Raw genomic sequence first — 16,159 nt, forward strand, 5'->3', positions numbered from 1 at the left:
CCTATATCCATGCCTAGCACCTTGCACTAATTCACTTCTCAGTTTTCTCTTTATATTTCTCTAAATTTCTCCAACACAGTTGAGAAATTTAAAGAAATTTAATATCATGTATTAGTTAATATTGATTAAATAAAATTAACTTACTGTTCCCAGGTTTATTTGACTTAAAATGTGTAATTATGGTGAAACTAAGGAACCATTCCTATTAATTTACATGTTCTATATCATATATAGAAAGAGATCTGTATGTATCTAATTATCTGTCATCTATCTATACCCTGACTCCATATCTGCCTTCAGCTATTGCCCTATTTTCTGTTGCTTTTCACACAGAAACTCAGTTTACTATAATCTATTTTAACTTTCCAATTTTTTTTCTTTGCTGAACTTTTGCCCCAATATTCCACTGAAGGTGTTCATGTATTATCCCCACTGACCTACTTATTATGAAGAACAATAGCCCTGAGTCTTTCTTCATCTAACATGCTCTTGTTGAAGCATTGAAAATAAGCGAGGCCCTCTTTCTTCAAACACCAAATTCTCTTGACTTCTGATATTATTGACTCCTGGTTTTCCTCCTGCTCTGCCAATGAATGCGTCCTTCTAAGTTCAATGTTTTTTGGTTCTACTCCTTTTCTCAACTTCTAAATGTAGTTCATCTCAGAGAGATGAATTGTTTTAGTCTCTCTCTTTTTTTTCTTTTTGTAACTTTGTACCTTTCACATTCCCTCACCTGGTGATCACATCCTGCATATAAATATGAATCTATCTATCCATCTATCTATCTATCTATGACATGTTATTTGTCTCCAGCCTTAAATGCTATCCTGAATTTCAGAGTCATGTGTCCACAGAGTAATGATTAATTAATTCATCCATCCATTCACTCATTTTATCATTCTTGCAGCAAACATTCTTTATTTAAATGTTTAAATCACTTCTGTAGATGCAGGCAGTCTAATTTTGAACAAATGAGGTAAGAACCTTACTTGCATGGTGATTTTTCAAAAATATATTTTAGATTATAAATCTTCTCTTAGATTCTTTGGACATATTGACTTTAACATGAAACTTCAGGCCTTAGACCATCCTGGACTCCCCAGAGGATTTTTCTAATGATATTTACTTTTAAGAAAATGTTTAAAATACTGCAAGCAAAAAATTGATAATTCAATCATTATTTTACTTAAAGATGTATTTTTACTGTTTATATGTTTTAAATATATTTATTGCTAATTGTATTTGCATTTATTGCATTCCAGATACAGGAAGTTGTTCAGTAAAAAGAAAAAACTTGATGAGCAACTTATGTTCACATTTCATATATTACACTTAACTGCAAACTGACATGCAAAAAACAGTTACAGGTATAATTTAGTCCTTATTGAACATGTAATACAAAATCATTATCAACATTGACAGATCAAAAAGTGTATTACCAAGGCAGATATTAAACACAAACATGAACAGAATACTGCTTTAATAGTATTCTAACAGTATTATAACAGTAACATAATAAATATGTACATCATTGAGCATAAAAATTGTGCATTTAAAGGGTGAGAAGCCAATGGAAATTTGCTGCTGAAATGGTACTCATCCCCAAACTCTATTTTTATGTTATCTTTTTGTAGTATAATTGTGAGTATAATTAATAAACTTAATAAATAAGGGACCCAATAGTGACTAACATATTTGATACAGGCCTTTTATAGTTCAATCATTCTTAAAACATTTCAGTGACTATGACAACATATGGCATATTATCTATCTACCATATGAAGCATAGAATCTGCTAAATTTTCATCTTCCCAATAATTAGCTATAATACTTCACAATAAATGAGGTCAAATCTTACCATTATATCAGTTCACCTGCATATCCATTTATAATTCCCACATTTGAGTTTATTCAAAATGACAAAAAAAAGTAGCTTCTTTTTGATGGATAACATGAGTAACAAGAAAAAGAGGGTGGAGATTTCAGGCTTCTCTTTGGAGTCAGTGTACAAATGATCTGAATGTGCTAGAGACTCCAAACCTTAGAGCAAGATTTTTCTCAGCCCTGATAGAAAATAGAAAAACTTTGAAAATATCCCTATGTAAAATCCCTACCCCAGAGATTCTAATTTAATTGGTAGAGCATTAGGGTTCATAATATTCTTAAAATATATTTTAATATCTGTGTTATTTCAAAGCTTCAAGTATATTTCAAATGGTAAACATGTTGAGGAATAACCCATCCAAGAATGACTGTGTTGGTCAATATACTGATGGGAAGTAGATGACATATTTAAAAGATTAATAGAAAAACACCTTTTCACAGAGATGTGAGTAGAGTTCAGAGAACCAAAGAGGACAGGACCTGTAACGTCTGGAAGTTGTTAGTCCCCCAAGTTCGTAGGCGCAAGAGATGGGAGTGGTGTTCCTAGGACCTGGCAATCCCTGTCACAGCAAAGATGGGCTTCAGGACAAGAATCTTGGCCATGATTTAAAAAAATCAACACACAGAAAGTAGGACCATGTAGAGAGAGAAGACATAGTGTGTATATGAAGGGGAGGAAGATAAACAGTGTTTTTTCTCCATTCGTCCACTTTGAATTCTCTGGCCAGCACCTCCATCTAATTAAAAGTTCTCAGGAGAGTTTAAGACTCAGATTGTAGTAGTCAGTTGGATACAGAAAAGGCTGTGAGGACATGATATAGAATATTGCAGGTATGTTGAAGGACTCTCCGATTCAACACATATGTATTTTTAGTTCAATCTTTCCTTTTTTTTTTAGTCATGAATGATTTTGTATCTACATCATATTACTGTATTCTCAAGTCCTGGTTTTAAATTTATACAAAATATGCTTTGTGCTATGTACAATGTTTTTTTTTTTAAGTTTATAAAATTGAGATTTGAAACATTTCTTTTAAGAGTTACTGCACTGATTAGCTGAACTCAAAACTGAAAAAAAAATAGCACTACAAAGTCTGTGATAATCTGATAAGTAATAGTAATAAAGTTGTAGAAATCCCATACCTTGGTCTGGTAAAGGGTGATAGGTCTCAAACTTACTTCAACAAAATTTTATAGGAGCACATTTTCCCTTTCTTTTATTTTAAAGATTTTATTTATTTATTTTTAGAGAGCGGGTAGGGGAAGGAGAAAGAAAGAGAGAGAAACATCAATGTGTGGTTGCCCCTCGCATATCCTCTATTGGGGAGCTGGCCTGCAACCCAGACATGTGCTCTGACTGGGAATCAAACTGGCATCCATTTGGTTCACAAGCTGGCGCTCAACCCACTGAGCCACACCAGCCAGGACACATTTTCCCTTTCCATGGAAGACAGCAATTTCCTGACTGAAGCTGAAACACCAGAGATGTCTCCCCAGAGCAGAGGGAGCAGACCAGGATCGGCCAGCGCAGACTGGTACAATAAGGGGCAGACCAGCGACAAGCAGAGCAGAGCTGTCTATCCAGAGAGAGGCCCGCCGCAGGGCCGCCTCATGCCCATGCTGGCCATGCTGGCCATGTTGTATATTGCAACTGAGACGTTTTGCTCTGAGTAAAATAACCTTCTTCACTGTACCCCAAATTGGGGATTTCTGTTGACACTGAATTGGTGCCAGTAGCCATCAGTTGATATTAGCAGCTTTACTCCCAGCAGTCAACAAGTAAATGGATGAGTAGATAAATAAAATGCAGCATATACATATAACAGAATATTATTCAGCCCTAAAAGGAAGGGAATTCTGACTTAACTTTTCAAAATGGATGAAACTTAAAGGCATTATGCTTAGAGAAATACACCAACATCAAAGGACAAATATTGCATGATTGCACCTACATGAGGTCCCTAGCATAGTCAAACTCACAGAGACAAAAAAAGAGAATGGTGGTTTTCAGGAGCTATGGAGAGGAGGGAATGGGCGGTTAGTGTTTAGCGGGTACAGTGTTTCAGTGTGGGAAGATGAACATGTCCTGGAGATGGATAGTGACAGTCGCACAGCAATGTAAATGTACTTAACAGTACTAAATGGTACACTTCGAAATGGTTAAAATGGTAAATTATATATTATATATGTTTTATCACAATAAAAAAAGCCGTGAGCGGTACTTCTGCAAAAATTGAGGATATTTGATATTATGAAGTAATGTTATTGTGGTTATAGAAGACAATTTCCTTATTCTTAAGAGACGTATTTTGAAATATTGGGAAAAAAGTGTCATGATAGCTATGAGCTATTTTCACATGGTCACAAACAATTTTAAAATATTCTATATGCAAATGTTACCATAGTCACTTAAAACTTCATAATAATTATAAAACCCTTACTCTCACATTATTTGGTTATCCCAAAGGTTTGTTATCTTTTAAATAACTTACATTTCAATTAAGAATGAAAAATCAAAAACTAAGAACTATGGGTAAAACCTTAGGAGACCCCAGGTTTCTTGCAAATGGCAGTTTTCACCATATTGCTAAAAATCTACTAGTTTTGAGATTCTGCTTAGATATCACAAGGGTTTTGCATCTATTTTATCACCTAGTGTCATCCTCTGCTAAAAAAGAAAAAAAAATAAATGCACCAACATGGTGAGGCAAACATCTTCTTTTATCCAAATTCATTATTATAGGCATTTCAGTCAGCCATGATGACTTCCTTGTTCTTGAATATGTCTGCTATACTCAAGCCTCCAGCCTTTGCACTGTTTTCTTTGTTGTTGTTGTTGTTGTTATTTTTTTTTAATGAAATGATCTTCACTCATATACTCAAATGGCTCTCACTCTGTCATCTTCACAGATCAGTTTACTTTCTCAGCAAGGTCTGCTCTGAGTACAATAATTACAAACACATCTTCTTGGCCAGTGCGCTCAACCTACTCACCTTGCCGATTTGTTTGTTTAATAGAAAGTATTGTCTTCTAATAATCATGTATTTTATTTCTTGCAGTATTTTTATTTTATGTTACTTTCTATTATAATGGCACCATAAAGACAGAGGTCATTGTGCTGCATTGTTTGTTGACTGTTATAGCCTCAGAACCCAGCTTGTTTTAAGCAACCTAAATATTTGTTGAAAGCAGCAGACATGTCCACCATGAAAGCAAGATATTTTCACTCTCAATGTAATTGATTTGGCAATAAGTTAGAAGGATTTCTGTACTTGATTTATAAATGAATTCTAAAAATAACAATAGGTATCACAACTTGTGTGGGATGAAGCTAAAGCATTATGTACAAGGAGTTTTTAACCTTAAATGTTTAATTTTAAGGGAGAACAGAATCAAGATAATTAGCCAAACATATGAGTTACAAAGTTCAAATACTTAAGGCATAATATGCTAGCAGAAAGTAGAAAATAAAAAATTATTATAATTAAATGAAAATTTGGTTATTTCATAAAAGGAATTATATAGGCAGGTCATTTTCAAGGTAATTAAAAGAAAAAAAAGAGAAGACAATCATTCAACTTAAAAAAAAGGATATGACTATAGATGTTATCAAAATAAAATAGTAAGGTATACACTATAAATAATTATAGGCAATAATTTTTTAAAATAATAAAATAATTGGAAAATTACTATAAAATTACAACTTAATAAACAAACCCAAGAGGAATTATAGAATCTGAAAAATGTTAATAATACAAATTAAACAAATAGAATTAGAGAGTTAAAAACTCTATACCAAGAACTATCAGGTTCACAAAAGGATTTCCAGGCATATTTCATCAAACTTTTAAGTAACCACTAATCCCACTTGTACAAAAGCTTTGCTATTCCAGAGAGAATTTAAACTTGTACACAAATGCTAACAAAGGAAAACATCACACCTTCTAAATGCATTTGTAAGACGGAGCATACCTGGTATCAAACCTTAAAGGGCATTATAGGAAAGAAATAGAAAGAAGGCAAGGGCCAGGTGGAGATGGGCAAGGGGTGAGCGGGGATATCTGCAGTATTGTCAACAATAAAATAGAGTTAAAAAATTAACACATATTAAATTTACTCATAAACACAGAGATTAAAATCCTAAAGGTTATGTTATGAAATCTATCTATTTATACACAAAATGACTGTACATCTTAACCTTGTAGATTTTCTCCAAGTATGTAGTGGTATTTTAGCATTAGAAAACATGTTATTATAATCTCTACATTATCTTTAATTTCATTACATGGATTAAAATGTTTTGAAAAATCAATGACATTATAATAGTAACTATTAATATTAAAAATATGAAAGATTGCTGACAAAGAGTTCTACAGATCATACTTTGCACTAGAGAATTCTAGAGGTATAAGATCATGAGAATTTTTAAAATTTTTTTATCGTTCAATTCCAGTTATCCTTATTTTCCCCCCATCACTCTCCCCTACATTATCCACCCTACCTCTTATATTCGATATTGTTTGTTTTCATTTGCATGCTTATGGACGGATCCCTGTGAACTGGATGAAAAATAAAAAAGTTATCCAACCTCTTTCTACAACAATCCTAGTGCTGTGCATTGATCTCTTGGAAAAAAACAAAGTGGCTGTGAAATCATAGACAAGTTATTTTGGAGCTCATTCATGTAGATACTCCCTCATTATGACTGAATTTTATGAACAATGAGCCCGGAGAATTTGTAAAAATAAAAGCATAAAAATTTCTGGAAGTAAAAGATAATTGGCTTAAACACATGGATTCTCAGGACAGTGCTCCACCTATTAAATCCCATTAAATCTTAGTGGTTAATTAATTCTCAGGTGTTTCCATTCTCATTTGCTGCTATGAAGTTACTAAGAACATTTTTTTAAAAACTCTATGAGCTAAGAGACAGAGATGGCCTAAACTATTGCATTAGCCAAGGCTTTCAGACACACAGAAAAAAATAGAATAACTAAATATATACACAAAAACATACATATATATCAGATTATGTATATGTGGAGATTTATATTTTTATAAATTATGTACTATATACAGACAGAGAGGAGAGATAGAGGGATTTTATTTAGAGGAATTGGCTCACACAATTATGTAGTTGATTGTAGAGGCTAAGAAATCTGTCTGCTAGCTGGAGATCAAGGAAAAGTTGGTGGCATAATTCTGGTTTTAAGCCAGAAAACCAGGGGAGCCCTTGGTCAAAATACCAGTACAAAAGCAAGAGATAAGACCAATGTTTCTCCTCAGGCAGGCAGGCAAACAGGAAGGGGGAAAATCCTCTTGTTATCCTCTTTTTGTTCTACTCAGGTCGACTGGAGGTTGTCCACTCTCATTGGGGCCGGCTGTTTACTGAGTCCACCAATTCAAATGCTAATCTCATTTGGAAACATCCTTACACACACACCCAGAAATGATGTTTTATCTCAGCACCATGAGAAGAAGTTGAGATGATATATAAAATTAACCATCATAACTAGTATTTTCTAGTATATTGTCAACTTAATTTCTCATTATTTTCTAGAGTACTGATCCACATTCCCTAAGAATAGGTATATATAATATGCAGATGGGAGAAGACCAAGGTAAGGAAAGAGATTAATACACAGTTGGCTTGAGTAAATTGCCTAATTTAAGGAGAGATTTGATGTGTTTTATTAGTTCATTTGTAATATGTGTTAGTGAATTTGTTCAAATAACATAATTGTCCATTTTGATTGTGATGTGTAAAAAAATAGATGTTATGATTGACATTTTCCAACATTGCACTTTAATTATAGATATTTATTTTATTTGCATTGCAATTATGATATTTGTTTTGAGGAAAAACACTTCATTGTGGAGGGCAATTAAAAAAAAGAAAACAACTACAATTACTTTCTGGTATCCCTGCATGCATGCCCCTTTGAAAAATGATTTTAAGATTCCTACCATCAAGACATGTCATCTATTTTCTCTCCTGTGGAAACTACGCTACTCAGGTGGCTTGTTTTGATGAAAGGGATATATGCAAACATGCTGCTAGAGCAGGATTAAAAGTTCTTGAGCAATTCAGGCTTGCCTCCTTTTGCTGCAGCAAACCCTTAGACCATGACCCTGTGAACAAAACCGGCAAGGCATTTTATTTATTTATTTTTAATGTTTTAAAAGATTTTATTTATTTATTTTTAGAGAGAAGGAAAAGGAGGGAGAGAAACATCAATGAGTGGTTGCTTCTCTCATGCACCCCATGCCAGGGACCTTGACCACAACACAGGTGAATACCTTGATTGGGAATTGGACCAGCTACCCTTTGGTTCACAAACTGGAACCCAATCCACTGAGCCACACCCACCAGGACCAGTAAGGCCTTTCAAAGTACATAATTCAGTGGTGTTTAGTATATTCATAATATTGTGCAACCACCACCTCTAGATAATTCCCAAACGTTTTCATTATCTCCAAAGAAAACCCATACCCATTAAGCCTCTCTACTCCCCCTTTCTCCAGCCTTTGGCAATTGAAAATCAGCTTCTGGTCTCTAGGAATTTAACTATTTGCATTATATGAAAATGTACAAATGCAAAAATAAAGTATGTTCTCTTTTATGTCTGTCTGGGTTTTTTTGAGGTTAGCAAAATATTTTCAGGGTTCATGTACATTGTTGCAAACATCAGTACCTCATACCTCTTTATAATGAGTATTCGATTGTATGTATATGCTACATTTTCTTTATCCATTCATCTGTTGGTGAGAATTTGAATTGCTTGTACCTTTTGGCAAATAGTGCTGCTAGGAATATTTATGTATGAGTATTTGAGTATCCATTTTAAAATCTTTTCTTATATACCTGATGTAGAATTGCAGGTTTAGATGGTTAAATCAGGTTTAATTTTTGGCCTACACCATTTTACACTGCTATTTTCCTGCAGCAATGTACACCGGCTCCAATCAATTTCTCCACATCCTTGACAATATTTGTAATTTTCATTTCTATTATTATTATTGCTATTCAAGTTGATGTGAAGTGGTACCTCATTGTCATTTAATTTGCATTTCATTAATGACTAATGATGCTTACAATCTTTTTGTGTTTTATTGGCTCTTTGTATATCTTCTTTCAAAAAAATTTATGAACGAGTTCTTTGCCAATTTTGTAATTGAATTATTTGTCTTTTATTTGTTGAGTCATAAAAGTTCTTTATATATTCTGGATACAAGACCTTTGTCAAATATATGATTTGCAAATGTTTTCTGACAATATGTAGATTGTCTTCCCTATCTTGAATATGAGGCAACTAAGACTCTTGTATGTTGCTTTTTGGAATGCAAAATTGTACAGCTTGGAAGTAATTGACAGACTCTTTTTATGTTAAACCATTTTTTATTATATAGCTCTGCATTTGTGCTCTTAGGACATGTTCCAAGAGAAATCAAAAACTATTTCAACACAAAGACTTATGTGAATGCTCATAGAAGCGTTATTTATAATTGTTAAGAACAATTGTTCATCAAATATTCATCAAATAGTAAATGGAGGAACAAAACAAATTGTGCTAAATGCAAATGATGGAACACTTCTTATCAATATAAAGGAATAAACAATTGAATTTCAACAATATTATGCTATGTGAAAGTAATCACACCCAAAGACTACATGCTGTATTTTTCCATCTATATAAAATTTATTAAATTTATTAAAAGGCAAATGAGAGAAAATTGATAGCAGTTTAGCAAAAATAAATAAAATAATTTCATTTTAGTGGAAGTTACAAAATTTTACACATTTGCTAAAATTTATTAAACAATATTTTTAAAATGAATGGATTTTAAGTGAGTCATCCCTTAAAAGTTTGGGAAAAATAAATACCAAATTTATTTGTACCAAACAAATGAAGAGTTCATTAAATTTTATATATGCATTGGTTATATCAGTAATATACTTTATCTCTGGGACAGTAACTTTATTAGAAGAAAGAAACTGACTAGTTTTAAATATAAATTGTTAAGTCTTAATTATAATAGTTTTTAGAGGATTTTCATAAATCATTTTTTATGTTTACATTTTTAAATTCCAATGTTTGGCTATAGTTAAGTAGCTACTTTTACTTTAGGGAAAGATACCAGAGGGCATACCTGCTCTTGTCAAATTATATTATTAGCCCAATAATTAAGAATAAACTGAACCATAAGAAAATAATTTATTATTTTATTTCAAATCCTGTAACATTGGTGATCCTGTAGACTTCAAAAAACACTGTAACTCTGTGTCCATGTCTTCTGAATGTACTAATCAATGAAATTACTCAGAGAACAAGAAAATAAAAAGCTTATTCACTGAGCATCAGCAATGACATTTTTATATTTCTTATTTCTCAAGTCTATAATTTATTCTGTAGCTAATTACAAATATATTCACTATAGATGTTCTCCACAAATTTTTCTGTGCCTAATAATCTCCTGCAGTCCTATTCAAGGGGCAGCATCCCCCAAAATGGAATTATTTTCTGGAGGGCAAACTCCTTATAGGGCAGGCTTCCCCCAGCGGATGAGTGTTCCAGGAACCCATCTGCATCAGTGAACCAGCTGGTGTTTTTGTCAAGGGCTGCCTTTGGCTTCAGTGAATTTTGACCCAGTGTTGACAGTTCCTGAAGATTCTCTCAACAGTTTGCCCATTTCATGATGGGTGATTTATACCTGCCCACACCACATTGAGTTCAGCAGTTTTTGACCAAAAATGGCATGACCCCCATGTCCCACCTTCCCTATTCATGTGATCTCATCCCAAGCAATGTTTTTTTGGTTTGCCTGCATGAAAGAATCCTCAAAGGGGAATATGCTGATGTGGAAGACGTGAAACAGAAAACAGGCAGAAGCACTAAAAGTTATCAAGATCTACAATTCAAGAACTGTTCTGAGTGGTAGGAAAAAGTCTCGATAGCTGTAGTGCATCAAATGGAGAATGCTTTGAAGGTGGTTGAAGTTTAAACATGTAAGAGTAAGTACACAAATTTTTATAAATAAATTCCATTTTTGGGTCCCCCCTCATATACGCATACACAAATGAATTACAAAAGTAGAATCTGCTTTATGATCCCTTTATATTCATTACTAGATTGGATTTTAAGGTCACATGTTATTACTATTTAAGAATCCACCATTATTATGTAAAATTGGGGGATTCAGGGAATCAATAATTAAAACTGGTTAACAATCTGGAAATTACATCAGTTTTAAAGTATAATATCTTTTTAAAATAAATCTGAATACGAAATTTAGCAAGAAGTGAAAGTTATAGTGTCATGGATATATATCAGATTTTCATTATTACATTTAAAAACCATATGTAAATTTCTGTGACTACAATAAAATATACTTGATTTCTAAAACAAATGTTTAAGTCAGATATATGAATTATTCTAGATAAATTCTTATACATTTAAATAAAAGTTAAACTCAACTACCTTAAAGAAAAAAAAAGGGAATCGATTGTTTCAGCTCTGAATGCCCCTGGGTTAACATCATTTTGAGGTAAATTTATCCATATGGTATATGGGAGCTTCATAAGCAGATCCAAAATTACATGGTCTTTACATGTCTTATTGTAGAAATACATTTTATAAGAAAAGAGACTGCCTGTGCTTTGCACCCTGTATTCTCATGATTGGAACAGTTTTCCCTTATATTCAGCGGTCTTAGATCTGCTTTTTAAAAAAGCTCTTTTTTTTTTCCCCTGTAGAAAAGGTTTGGTTGGACAGAGATGTCATGTGAAATAAGAGAGTCTGGGCAATGATATCTGGTTGAATGTGGGCATATGTCTAGTCAAAAAACAGTGAGTGGTAACTTTATAGGTCATCTCAAAGAAAGGATACCTTGCTTTAGCCTTGTGGATAATCAAATGTCATCAATGTCTTAGGCCCCAGCAGGACATTGCTGAATCAAAAAGACAAATTTCCGATAGGTATGGTACTAACTCCAGTATTTTGTAGATCTGAGTAGATAAGAGGATGTAAGGACATAGAGTCGACTCTTTCAAGGGAAGTAAAACAGAAATAAAGTAAAGAATTACATTTAGAGATGGACAAATGATTAAGGACTATTGAATAAAGAGAGGTCAGTCCAGAGTTCATATTGGAAATGACAGGAGTGCATTTCCTGGACTATCAAACTGGCAAACTCTGGTTTTATTCAGCATCTCTTTTCTTTTTTTTAATTTTTATTTTTTGTTCAAATACATTTGTCTCCACCTTCCCGCCACCACTTTCCCCTGCCCCCTCCCCCATCTCCCTCCCTCAATCCTTCTCCACTTTGGCTTTGTCCATGGATCCTTTTTACCTGTTCCTTGACTTGACCCTTCCCTTCCCTTTCCCCACCCACTCCCTCTTCTTCCCTCTTTATTCTGTTGCCTTCTTTTTTCTTTCAATGTTGCTGGTTATATTTTCCATGCTTGTTTGTTTTGTTGGTTAGGTTCCACTTATACGTGAGATGATATGGTATTTGTCTTTTGCCCCCTGGCTTATTTCACTTAGCATAATGCTCTCTAGTTCCATCCATGCTGTTGCGAAGGATAGTAGCTCTTTCTTTCTTTCTGCTGTGTAGTATTCCATGTGTAAATGTGCCACAGTTTTTTGATCCACTCCTCTACTGATAGGCATTTAGGTTGCTTCCAACACTTGGCTATTGTAAATTGTGCTGCTATGAACATTGGGGTGCATAGGTTCTTTTGAATTGGCATTTTGGGATTCTTAGTATATAATTCCAGCAGTGGAATCACTGGATCAAAAGGCAGTTCCATTTTTAGCGTTTTGAGGAAATTCCAAACTGTTTTCCACAATGGCTGAACCAGTCTGCATTCCCACCAACAGTGTACTAGGGTTCCCTTTTCTCCACAGCCTCGCCAGCACCTGTTGTTTGTTGATCTGTTTATGATGGCCATTATGACCATTGTGAAGTGGTATCTCATTGTGGTTTTAATTTACATTTCTCTGATGGCTAGTGATGCTGAACATCCTTTCAAATGTCTCTGGGCCCTCTGTATCTCTTCCTTGGAGAATGGTCTGCCCAAGTCCTTTGCCCATTTTTTAATACGATTGCTTTTCTTCTTGGCATGGAGTCATGTGAGTTCTTTATATATTTTGGAGATCAAACCTCTATCTGATGTATCATTGGCAAATATATTTTCCCATATGGTTGGCTCCCTTTTCATTTTACTGATGTTTTCTTTAGCCATCCAGAAGCTTCTCATTTTGATAAGGTCTCACTTGTTTATTCTTTCCTTTATATCCCTTGCTTTAGGGGACATATTGGTGAAAATATTGCTTCATGGGATATCTGAGAGTTTCCTGCCTATGTTCTCCTCTAGGACTTTTATGGAGTTGCGACTTATATTTAAGTCTTTTATCCACCTTGAGTTTATTTTCAGCCTTTTGACTAAGATCAAGTGTAGAATCTGTTCTTATCAGTTTATTCAGCATTTCTTAGGCAGCTACAAATTAGGAGAAAGAACTGTATATAGAATGAATTTTAAGTTGGGTTCAGCAAGGTGTATGTGACAAAAAAATCAAGAGGTCAATGGATTTTAGCATTTTATTCAAGACAAGGAGGAAGAAATGGAAAATCCATTTACTAATGAACACAGAGTTGGGTACTATACAAGTTGACTTTGAAGTAAAATGTATGAAGGATATACAGTACATTATTGAAAAAGCAGGGATTTACCAAAACAAGTCATTATTGAGAATTTATATTTGAGAATCACTTGCAAGTTTCATCTTTTACTTCCATTTTTTAAAAAGTACATGATGCTAACCTTTAAAATTGTCTTTGTAAGTAGGTAATCCCAGTACACATCCTCTCATAACAATTCTATGTATTTTAGATATAAAGTAAATGATAGACACAAAATTTCATCATAATAAATTATGTTCTGAATATATACCATGTGTTAGACATGTGCTCACTGTTACATGTTTACCCTATGTAATCCTAACAAGCCACAACAACCATATAAGACATATAGCCGCAGAGAAATTAACTACATAAATATCCATTTACATGAAGCTAAGGATTGGTGCAGTGACCATTTTAAGTTGAGTATACTGACTCCAGAGCTACTGAAGTAACCACAGTAAAATACCACTTTTGGCTCCATGTGTTCTGCACCCAGCTTCACGTATTATTCCCACTAGACCCAGCTACCATGAATGCAATAGGAAAACTTGGTTCTTGGTTTGAGTCTGGGCCCTGCCGCATACTGATGTGATGGCACTAACAAAACACTTATTTTCCCTAAGCCTCGATTCACTCATTGTTATAGGGAAAGATTGTTTCAATTCTCAGTATTGTTTGAAATGTGTTTTTAATCTAGGTGAAAAAAAGGTACAAAAGAGTGAAAACAGCAACATTATTTTATCATCATTATCATTTTTCAGGAAGTAGTTTCAGAAAGAATTTATTGGAGCAAAGCAAGACACTGGGTCCTACTATAAAGAAGGTGCTATTTTTCCAGTTGTCTGACACTTCTTACATCACAAGTGGATATTACCGGTGAAATGAAGACTGGTTTAAAGTTTTACACTGAGAATAAATGTGTTTTTCCAGTGGTTGTGGAAGTCATTTAATTAATTTTATAAGCTTAAGAGGAAATTTGACCAGATTTGTATACCCTCCCTATAATAATACTGTCAGTAATCATCTAAGGTTTTATTATAATAATTTGTATTATAAAATCTTACCGTCACAGGAGCAGAAAGTTTGCAGTTCTCTGTAGCTTCAGTTGTGCAACAGGGGCTGTGCTTAAGAACAGTTCGTATTAATACTGGTCACTGATTTTCATTACTGAAATGTTATACACACATGTGAATGGTGTACTATTTGATTACATGCATAACCTCACCATTGATACATGCCCCATGTTCATTTACCACAAAATAGCAAGTAGGAGAAATTGTTTAATCCCCTTTGGTAATAAAGGTAAGAAAATTCAGTCTTAATTTAAGGGAAAATATGTAGTCATTTTCATTGGTTTTGACTATTTTCTCTAAATCAAATATTCCATAGACTTCGATTTACAAGAAAAAGATGAAGCTGATTTTGCCCTGGTGATGCCTGTTTACCCTAGCTTCACAAAACTTAAGTGAAATATTATGATGAAAATCATATTGTAAGCACTACCAAATGTTTTTCTCTAATAAAAGTGACAACTAACTCAAGTACATAAGATTTCCTTTAGGAAACATTCTAAACTTAATTTATTATGATTGAGTGAACATTTTCATCATTTATAAAATTATTAGGAATCTTCTATTATTATGATGTGTGTAATTTCCCCCAACCTGCCAATCATCTTTACTTTAAAATTTTGTCTGTCAGCATGTTGTTCAGTCAAAAACACAACTTGGAACAAATTCAATGACATCTTCTGTCATTGAACAGCAAACTTCTACTATTAGGATTATTTCATTATAACATTTTCAGTTCAGTTGAAATTTCAGAGATCTTAGACTATTTTTTTCTTGGTGATTTTTAAATAATATGTCTTGGTACATAGTAAAGCTAATTCTTTATGTTATGTTCTTATCAATATGTAATATTTGAGCTGCAAGTGAGCAAGTGCTATTTCATGTGGCTGTGTCTTGGCAGGACTATTTAGATGAGTGGGATATACCATGGGGCAAGCTGTAGATAGAATATGAGTTGACATAAGTAAGAAGATTGTAAATAATATTAAGCTAGATAGAAAACAGCATGGTGAATATTAATCATGGTCTTGTCAAGGGACAACAATCATGTCATTAATTGAACACAAGAATTTTAACAAAGAAGAACTATTAACTAATAACTACTAATTAAAAAGGTAAAAGAGCATGCTAAAGAAAAAAATATTAATAGCAGATATAGAGATCAGCCACTAAGACTGAGTTAGGTCTCCAAGAGTAGAACAAACTTAGAAGAGCCTTGCCCTGACCAAGTCTGAGATGCAGACATCTTTGGAATGAGTCTTTATTCCACTATTTGATGGAGAAAGTATCACAGTCCATGGCTGAATATCAGGAAATTGACAAATGAGGCATTGATAAGTCTTGATGAAGAGCTCTCTGGAGTGCTGGGGTGAGTCATTGAGTAACATCTCACTGATATGCTGGCAAGATCTACTGGAAAGCTACCCATTGATGTAATGTTGAAACTCACAAGAAAATTGCCTGCTAGAATGCTGCTAACATTCCCCTGAGGTTGAGAACCAGTAGGAATCTAACCATG

This window comes from Pteronotus mesoamericanus, unplaced genomic scaffold (genome assembly GCF_021234165.1).
Source record: "Pteronotus mesoamericanus isolate MK-2021 breed Mesoamerican mustached bat unplaced genomic scaffold, CSHL_Meso_final contig_68, whole genome shotgun sequence".
Lineage (NCBI taxonomy): Eukaryota > Metazoa > Chordata > Mammalia > Chiroptera > Mormoopidae > Pteronotus > Pteronotus mesoamericanus.